Source organism: Ovis aries, chromosome 6 (assembly GCF_016772045.2).
Source record: "Ovis aries strain OAR_USU_Benz2616 breed Rambouillet chromosome 6, ARS-UI_Ramb_v3.0, whole genome shotgun sequence".
NCBI lineage: Eukaryota > Metazoa > Chordata > Mammalia > Artiodactyla > Bovidae > Ovis > Ovis aries.
The window spans coordinates 72,808,450-72,818,544 of NC_056059.1; the positions used below are offsets into that span (position 1 = coordinate 72,808,450).

Sequence of the window (10,095 nt, forward strand, 5' to 3'; positions counted from 1 at the left end):
GCAAGGACAAATAACATTAAAAAAAAAAAACCTAGCACAGAAACCTACACAAAAATACTATAAGAGGAAAAAAAAAAAGGTAGAAAAGAGCAGGAAACCAGACAGGAGGCAAAGAATACACCCTGCATGTCACTATGAAACAGATAATAGTTGTGATCAAATATTTCACCATGAATTTTTCAAACTTAATGAAGCAATTGCCTGTATGAAACCAGAACACAAAGCAAACAGTGCTAAAGATCAGGAAGGAAACAGTGGGACTGATGGGATGAAATGAACTGGCAGAGTTCAGATGTCAGCACAAGCCCAGAAACAAAGCTCACCCGTTTTTCTACATGCAGCACTACCACGGCACAAAAAAGGATGATGATAGCAAATGGAAACAGGGGAGTTTTCTCTTGTGACCAGAGCATGACTCGGACTAGATGAGCTCACCAAAAGAAATCCAAGATGGTCTGCTATTGATTTCAGTTCAGCTTCAGGACTCTTGCTACAACTTTCATCAGATACGACCACTTCATGGAGCTGTAAGGTAGAAACAAGTAGATGGTGTCAAAATTTCTCCTGGCTGTCTATTGTTGCATGGGGAATTTAGTTTAAGAGAATCATGCCGGGGAACTAGATCCCCCGTGACGCAACTGAGTTCGCATGCTACAACTAAAAATTCTACTTGCTGTACCTAAGACCCAGCACAGCTAAATAAATAAATGAACATTTTTTTTTAAAGAGCTGTAACTTTAAAAAGGAAAAAATAAATTCATAGGAGAAAAAAGTTGTGAAACTGTATTTATTTCAAATGTTAGGACCAGTTTGTATAGTTAAGGTTTGAGCTCAAAATAACATCACCTTCTATCCCCTTAGCAGACTCAGTGTAAACCTGTAATTATGGTCCAGATTCTCCTTCCTCTTTCCATGCTTAACTCCAAAGGTCATGGCCTTTCTCCATTATAGTGAGTTAGTTCAATTAAACAACCTGCTTATGAAAGAGCACGTGTGTGTGCATGTGTGTGTGTGTTAAGTTGCTTCAGTCTTGTACAACTTTTGGCGACCCCAGGGGCTGCCAGGCTCCTCTATCCATGGGATTTTCCAGGCAAGAATACTGGAGTGGGTTGCCATTTCCTCATCCAGGGGATCTTCTTAATCCAGGGATCAAACACGCACTGGCAGGTGGGTTCTTTACGACTACCACCAACTGGGATGCTACATTACATTACATTAAACTTCTGCAAGTATGAAAAGAAAGATAAGAAACACATACCTATACATATATTGAAAATATTAAGCTAGAGCTACAGAACTGAAATGACAGGTAAATGTACTAGAATGAGGCATGTTTAGATTTAAATTAAAATGTTGTTCTAATATAAATTTACATGGCATTTGGTATAAGACAAGTCCATTTTGGCCAATGCCTAGAGGAATTACTGAGGCAATTGTTACACTGTGTGGCCATGTTATCTAAAGTATGTCCTTGCAACAGAGATCAAGAGGATAGTATTTTATCTCCACTAACCCAATGGCCAATTCCTAATTATCCAAAAGTAATATCCAGCAATTTTCCAAAAATAATATATGTTGCTAACAAGTGATCTTGCGTTTTACAAAGGGTTTCCCAGGTGGCACTGGTGGTAAAGAATTGGCCCGCCAATGCAGGAGATGCAAGAAACATGGGCTGGATCCCTGGGTGGGGAAGATCCCCCGGAGAAGGAAATGGCAACCCACTCCAGTACTCTCGCTTGGAAAATTCCATGGACAGAGGAGCTCAGTGGGCTACAGTCCATGGGGTCCCAAAGAGCCAGAGACAACTAAGCGACAGCCTGCACGCACGGTCTTGTGTCAGTTAGCTCCCTCTCATCATTCCCAAGTCCATTATCTTCATCTTCAGAATGGCCTTCTCCTCCTGGCCCACAATTCACAAGGCCTATAAGAAGACAATTTGTGTCTATTCATCCCATCATCCATTCATTTAATAAATGCTCAGTACATACCTGGGCTTCCCAAGTGGCTCAGTGGTAAAGAATTTGCCTGCCAATGCAGGAGACACAAGAAACACGGGTTTGATCCCTGGGTTGGGAAGAGACCCTGGAGTAGGAAATGGCAATTCACTTCACTATTCTTGCCTGGAAAATTTCATGGACAGAGGAGCATGGTGGGCTACAGTCCCTGGAATTGCAAAGAGTCGGACACAACTGAGGACACACACAATGAGTACTTACTATAGGGTAGATATTCTTCAAACCACTCAAAACAGGGTAAAAACTCAATTCTAGCTTCCTATCACTGCGGCAACAATTACAAAACATTCTGTGTTTCACAAAGTGTTTCCAAATTACTTCTTTTGCTCTGTGAAATTTGTCACCAAACACTTTAACCTCTCAAAATGAGACTAATTCTACCCACCCATCTCTAGGTTCACAGGATTTTTTTTTCCCCCTAACTTCGGTACCATTTAATGAGGGTTACTGAGGCCTAAATTTTCCTAAACGTAAGGAATAATAGTGATAGCTCTACACAGAAAGGCCTAATAGAAATTTCTTATTGATAAGTGGTTGCAAATGTAGGTGATGATGCCATTGTAAAATCACCATTTATAAATAATACAATGCACTTGAAAACTAAGTGCATCTCTGAATAGCATATGACGCAAACTGACACAGAGAAACAAATGACCAGTGAGTTATGATAATAAGTGCTTTATAAATACTTACTTACATCATATTAAACTTGGGTAGAAAATGGGGTTGGGGGAAGCTATACTTACATGTATCTCTCTTTCTCTTGTTCCTGAATATTTCTCAGGCTTGTCCTTACAAGGTAGGCATTTGGTTTTAAACTCCATGTATTAGAACAATGGCCAAATTTCCTTAGATGGACCTGAAACGTTATTGAATAAACTCAAGTAAATGATAATATAAACACTTTATTAAAAGCAAGAAGAACATTTTGAACATGTAGCAACATTTTCTAAAAATAGATGATTCCTAGAAGCTTAAGGCTAAAAAACAAAACGATTCAAATGATAGTGTGAATTTCTCAGATTTTTAAATGTAGACATTAGCATTATATTTGCTAAAATTTTATTGTTTGGTTTAATATGAAAAAATAATTTGAACACATTTGATATGGGTGGCTGAATGATAGTGGTCATTTGAAACTTGTTTCTCAGAGGCCATATCTAGAGGTCAAGAAATTTAAGATCTAGTTTTGTTTTTCAGTACAGGATGAAGGTAACAAATGTTAAAAGCTACTAATTTTACAGATGATGAAAATATAATGAGAAAGAAAAATGTAATACTCTGTTTCCTTATGACTTCAAAGAATGCTATAGACATAATTTCATTCATCTAAGAAAACAACCCTGCTAATTACATTTTATGTAATTATATTATTATATATAATAAGCTAATTTCATAGTTGCCTGTTTTATAGAAAGAGAATTCAGGCCTTGGGAGAAAAGTTGGGCAAAAGTGGAAAAACAAGAAGCCCCTAGATCTTCCAGCTCTTTGGCCCAGAGTAACCCTCCTTGTACACAGAGATGCATTTTCCTTTTTTTTTTGTTGTTGTTGATTTTTTTTTTGTTTATTTATTTATTTTTTTTAATTTTAAAATCTTTAATTCTTACATGCATTCCCAAACCTGAACCCCCCTCCCACCTCCCTCCCCATAACATCTTTCTGGGTCATCCCCATGCACCAGCCCCAAGCATGCTGCATCCTGCGTCAGACATAGACTGGCGATTCAATTCACATGATAGTATACATGTTAGAATGGCATTCTCCCAAATCATCCCACCCTCTCCCTCTCCCTCTGAGTCCAAAAGTCCGTTATACACATCTGTGTCTCTTTCCCTGTCTTGCATACAGGGTCGTCATTGCCATCTTCCTAAATTCCATATATATGTGTTAGTATACTGTATTGGTGTTTTTCTTTCTGGCTTACTTCACTCTGTATAATCGGCTCCAGTTTCATCCATCTCATCAGAACTGATTCAAATGAATTCTTTTTAACGGCTGAGTAATACTCCATTGTGTATATGTACCACAGCTTGCTTATCCATTCATCTTGCATTTTCCTTTTGATCTAACTGATCCAGTGGATTGTGAACCCCTCTGTGGTGGGAATGTATCTTTTCATCTCCCTGGTTTCCATGTCACCTCTCACTCACCTCAATTCTCTTCCTATCTCTCCAGTCACATTCTAGTCTTTTGTAGGTTTGTCTTCTACTATGTACCTCCTACATCTTGAAGCAATTGGTCCTTCCTTGGCCCTTTTTCCTTTTTGATGCTCTTCATTCTCCCTGAGTAAATTTTCTTTCCCAGGTCTTCAACTACCAACCATATGCAGATGGGTTTCAGCTTGGATTTCCAATACCAGCTTCTCCTGACTTCCAAGCCTATGTGTCCAACTGTCTAGTGAATGTTTCCTGGAGTTCAGCATATTCAAAGCTAAGATCCTCGCCTTCCCCTGAAGATGTGCTCTTCATTTCTCCCAGTCTCAATGGATGTCACACATCTACTCAAACACTGAAACCAGAGAACTAGGGATCATCCAAGATTCCCTTTTTCCAACAGCATGCGTGTGCTAAGTGACCCTGTGGACTGTAGCCTGCTGGGCTCCTCTGTCCATGGGATTCTCCAGTCAAGAATCCTGGAGTGCCGCCTGGGAAGCCCTCTCCCACAGACCCTGCATCAAACAATCAAGTCCTGATCATCAGCTCTTGAAATCTTTCTCAGACTTACCTTTCCCTGTCTGTTCTTTTTTTTTTTTTAATATAAATTTATTTATTTTAATTGGAGGCTAATTACCTTACAATTCCCTGTCTGTTCCTATAGTTTCTGCCCTTTCCCCCCACCCCAGATTTTCATCATTTCTCTCCTGGATGAACACTATCCTCCTTTACTGGTCTCCCTGACTTCAGACCCAGTTCCTGCCCCCCCTCACCATGTACCACAGTGCCTCCAAAGCAGCTCTAGATATTAATTCTCTGCTAACTTTCAATGGATCTTCATCTAGGACAATATAACAGAGTCCTTCTCTATCTAAACTTCCTTGTCTTATACCAACTTCATACTTCCATAAGTCCTTCCTTGCTGTATTTGATGCTCTAAGAGCGTCAAACTCTTTGTAACTCCTCAAATGTGCTAGCCCTTCCTGCCTTTGCATGTTCTTTTCTCTCTGCCCCATCCCGATGTGTAGCTGGCAACGCCCAGACGCCCTTCATGTCCTGGTTCAAACATTTCCTCCTCTGTGAAAGGCTTCCCTCACTCTCCAAGGCAGATTTTATCCTTCCTTCTACAATTAAGAGGTGAATAGGTGGAGAAGAGAGTAACAGGTACCTGGAGATTGGGATAGGGACTCCATGCATAGAGAAAAAAAATAGAGACGCCTAGGGTGCAGGTTCTTTGTGGGATTTGCCTCGGGCCTACTGTACTTGTGCATGAATAGGATTCAGTTCTGGACCTGGGAAGGCTGTGACAAGAGGATAGAGACGTTTTCCCCTCCCCCCACATCCTCACAGTAGTCATTGACACTGTGGGAATTATCCTGGCCTGCTTGGCAGCAGTTTTCTGTCTAGGATTATTTGGTGCTTTACTAAGTAAGAAGAGAGCTGAATTGGACAACAATAGAAGTAAACCCTGGGGCATGTGTCAACTCACCAAATTGTTTCCTGGACTTGTGATGCAGAGGACTATGTAATTATGAGACTGTCATACACATATATGTTGGCTTGAAGAAATTAGACATAGACACCCAATTGCCAACAGCAATGAAAAGAGAGACTTGGTGGAACCGAGTGAATGGTGTGGCTTCCAAAGAAACTTGGAGGCCTGGGTTTTCTGATGAGAAGATACTGCTGAATTAAATCTAATTACCACAGGAAGTAGCCCCCACTTTTCAAAGCAAAGAGGTAGCAATGGCGTTGGCAAGGTTATGAAGGTGTGTCCCAAGATTTCCTAAAAAGATTGACTGCCAGAGCAGCCCATCGTTCTCCTATTTCATTGGGTCTTCTCAAATGGGGTGAAGAAGATCTATTTCTCTCCAAATTCACCTCAGTTGTGCTTCTGTCCTAGTTATTGAACAAGTGATGTACCCCTTGCTGTAGCTTAGAAACAATGCTACAGTCATTGATTGTAACTTCAGTGTTTTTGGAAACTCAGCATCTCTTTGCTCTTCACCTTTCTTGCCAATGGCTCTGTCAATTTCCCAACCTAACTAGGATCATGGCATCCGGTCCCATCACTTCATGGCAAATAGATGGAGAAAAAGTGGAAACAGTGGCAGATTTTATTATCTTGGACTCCAAAATCCCTGCAGATGGTGGCTGCAGCCATGTAATACAAAGACACTTGCTCCTTGGAAGAGAAGCTATGAAAAACCTACACAGCATATTAAAAAACAGAGACATGTGTTGTATGAAAGGAAAGAAGGTTAACACTACTCTTGACAAGGATGTAAGAGGCTCTCAGGCCTGACAACATGCATATGATTAAGGCATTGCCTACCTGCTTTGTGGCATCTAACCAAATTTTTTTGTGCTTTCCAAAGCAGGGGGATGTATTTTAAAGGATGATTTATCTTGTGAAAAATAAACATTAAATTTGAAAAATAAAAATTTTTTTTAAAAAGCAAAGACATCACTTCGCCAACAAAAGCCTGTATAGTCAAAGCTAAGGTTTTTCCATAGCTGGACCATAAAGAAGGCTGAACACCAAAGAACTGATTCTGGAGAAGACTCTTTAGAGTCCCTTGGACAGCAAGATCAAACAAGTCAATCCTAAAGGAAATCAGTCTTGAATATTCATTGGAAGGACTGATGCTGAAGCTGAAGCTCCAATACTCTGGCCACCTGATACCAAGAGCCAACTCACTGGAAAAGACCCTGATGCTGGGAAAGACTGAGGGCAGCAGGAGAAGGGAAAGACAAAGGATGAGATGGTTGGATGGCATCAATGGACATGAGTTTAAGCAAATTCTAGGAGATGGTAAAGGACAGGGAAGCCTGTCCAGGGGGTCGAAAAGAGTCAGACATGACTTAGAGACTGAACAACAAAGTTTTCGCCAAGAGCCAAGGAAATGCTTGTTGACTCTATATCAAGAAAACAAGGCAATCACTTGTTCATCTCAGTATAGAGTTGGTGGTGGTTTAGTTGCTAAGTTGTGTCTGACTCCTGCGACACCATGGACTGTGGCCCATGAGGCTCCTCTGTTCATGGGATTTCCCAGGCAAGAATACCAGAGTATTCTCGGGTTGCCATTTCCTTCTGCACAGTATAGCTTTAGCAGGACCTTAGTGCTAAAGCTTGAAATGCAATGGGTACGTAGACACCCAGTGACTTCTCTTGCAGGTTTCACGGGGGGAGAAAAAAAATGGGGGGTGAAATATCCCAACTCTGTGCTCGAGATATAATTGCAGGTACAGGAATAAATAGGTGTGTAAGAATAAATCCACACTAATGTCTAGACAGAAAAAAGTATCGAAAAGAAATCAAGAGAAATTTGCCTTGCTGGGATTAGCATCTTAGAATCAGGATAATGAAAACATCAGCAATTGCTCCCAAAGATCACTGTATTAGGTAAAGTTCTCCAGAGACAGAACATATTAGATAGAGATAAAGACAAAGTCAGAGCCAGAGATAGAGGCAGAGGTACAGGTAGATTCATGGAGATTTCTTGTGAGGGATTGGCTCATGTGATTATGAAGGCTAAAGATGCTGAGAAGATTTGCTGTCCGTAAGCTGGAGACCCAGGAAAGCTAGCAGTGTAATTTAGTGATACTCCCCAAAACACCGAAGTTACAATCAATGACTGTTCATTTGTTTCTAAGCTACAGCAAGGGGTACATCACTTGTTCAATAACTGGGACTGAAGCTCAGCTGAGATGAACTTGGAGAGAGTTTTTCTTCTTATTTATTTTTTAGTTTAGCACTTTGAAGTGTTTCCTTCTTCACTTGGGTTTATGTGGTGAATACAAAATATTCATCAAAAATTTGTTATCTTTAAATTTGGATTTACTTGACAAACATTTTCATTGAAAAAGAACACTGGGGATATTTTTCAGTTGATGGCAAGGAAGAAAATGATGTGAAGGAAACGCTCCTCCCCCTTACTTGTAGTTCATATTCACAAGGTGTCTATCCCTACCCATTTCCTACACTTCCCTTGTTTTTACAGTTATCCCAAGATGAGGTGGCTATATTCCCTCTAGGGTGACAGCACATTTATAGGGAATCTCCCTTGTCATTATTTTGTATTATCACAGTTCCTAAGGAAGTAGATGCAGACGAGATGGAGCTGAGCCAGCTTCCTCTCTCCAGCCTTCCTGTTTCCTTGCCTCTGTCCCTGCATCGGAGCCCCCAGAGAGCAAGCAGTCTCTGCCACGGGTGACAGAGGTAGCTGGCTGTCTACCCACGGCCATTTCCGCTGCTTCCCCACTGGTGAACATTTTTTTTACTGCAAACGTCAGTATGGCCAGTTCAGAAAGGGTGGTCGATTACTTTTCCCAGCCTCTCAGGTTTTCAGGAGTGAGTGGTTCTGGCTGACGAGTTGGGAGCAGGAGTTGTTGAGCAGGGTATCTGCAAAGCTGCTCAAAAGTGGGAAACAGGGACTTCCCAGGTGGCCCAATAGCTAAGACTCTGCGCTCCCAGTGCAGGGGGCCCAGATTAGATCTCCTGTCAGAGGACTAGATCCCACATGTGGCAACTGAAAAAGATTCCACATGCTGGAACTAAGACCCAGTTCAATCAAATGAATAAATAAATAAATAAATAAATAAGGGGGAAGAAGCTTAACTGGGTCCCCTTTCTTGCGTATATATTTTAAGCACAAACATACAACGCTCCATCTAGTACAAGGAGGTATGTATATTCAATAGAATATCCATCACATAGGAGTGGAATGCCTGCAGGGGGCAGGCAGTCGGATGAGTGGCTGGTGTGAATGGAGGGAAGCAAATTTTACAAAAGAGGAGGGCTCTGTACAGTCTGCCCATGTGAAGGCGTTCTGAGATCAGTGCTTATTCACCTTAACTCTGCACCTGATGTCTCAAAGGAAACAGATTGGGGGTGGGGTGGGGAGGGGAGAGGAGAAAGATAAAGGAAAGCAGTGCAGAGAGTGATTGTCAATAATCCTATGAAACTGCAGGATGGTACAAGGATAAAGTTCATTTGGCGTCAACAGACCCAGGAATCCAGGACAGCTCTCCTAGGCTCAACTCTTCTCCGTCTTGCCAGGAGTCTGACTTCACCTGGGGAGCTCTTGGATTTCCGGCAGCCAGCGCGCTGCGGATGACTCGGGGGAATTCTCTGCCTGCGGTACCTCTCCTTGCAGATGTGAACAAGAACCCCACGGCGCTCCTGCCGCAAGCACACGGGCTGCTGGCCAGCCCTAACGTCTAAATCCAAACCCTGGATTCCCTTTCCAGATCCTCTGTCCTGGCTTGGGCCCCCACCCAGCCTTAAGGCCTGGGTCCGTCTTTATACAGCTGTCCCTTTTAAGATTCAGTGGACCTAACTTCCTGTTTAGGTTCTGTTCTCCGAGAAAACAGACGGTTGGCTGCCTTCTTCCTATAAGTAGAGGCGCATACAATTAGATGTTACATAAAACGTCCTGGTAAAAGAGATATTTGACAGAAGAGCCTTGAAATAAAAGCCTCAGGAGGAGCCCGGTAGCCTGCCATGATGGTAGCCGGCCATGTGGGTAGCCCCAGAGGAGACAGGCCTCTGGCATTCGCGTCCCATGTAGACCACTGTTCTTGATTCTCAGGGGCTCTGTGGCCTGTTTTAACCCAAAGGATGAGGCAGAAATGGTGATGAGTAGGTTTGGGGCCTGGAACTTATGAAGGCCTGGGAACTTCCGGCTGTCTGTGCTCTGGGGCAGCCTGCTGCTAAGGAGGAAGGTGGATTCCCCTGAGGCCATCAGGCTGGGAGGCAGCCCAGGACAGGTTTTAGAGAGCTTTGTCCCCAGTACTCATTAACCAAAACAAAGAGCTAAGACAGCCATTGTATTTAGGGTTTAAACATAGACTTTGGAAATCTTTCTACAGAAAATATAATAGAAAGATTTAGGAGGAAAGGTAGTATTTCTTCACTCAAGGGA

General features: G+C 42.1%; 1 non-coding gene across 1 annotated transcript; it reads left to right on the top strand.

Annotated features, from left to right (window-relative positions):
* The first annotated feature begins 6,406 nt into the window (after positions 1-6,406).
* Positions 6,407-6,533, top strand: LOC114115460 (U6atac minor spliceosomal RNA). Its single transcript, XR_003589800.1, has one exon. It is a non-coding gene; the product is annotated as a U6atac minor spliceosomal RNA (small nuclear RNA).
* Positions 6,534-10,095: the final 3,562 nt, after the last annotated feature.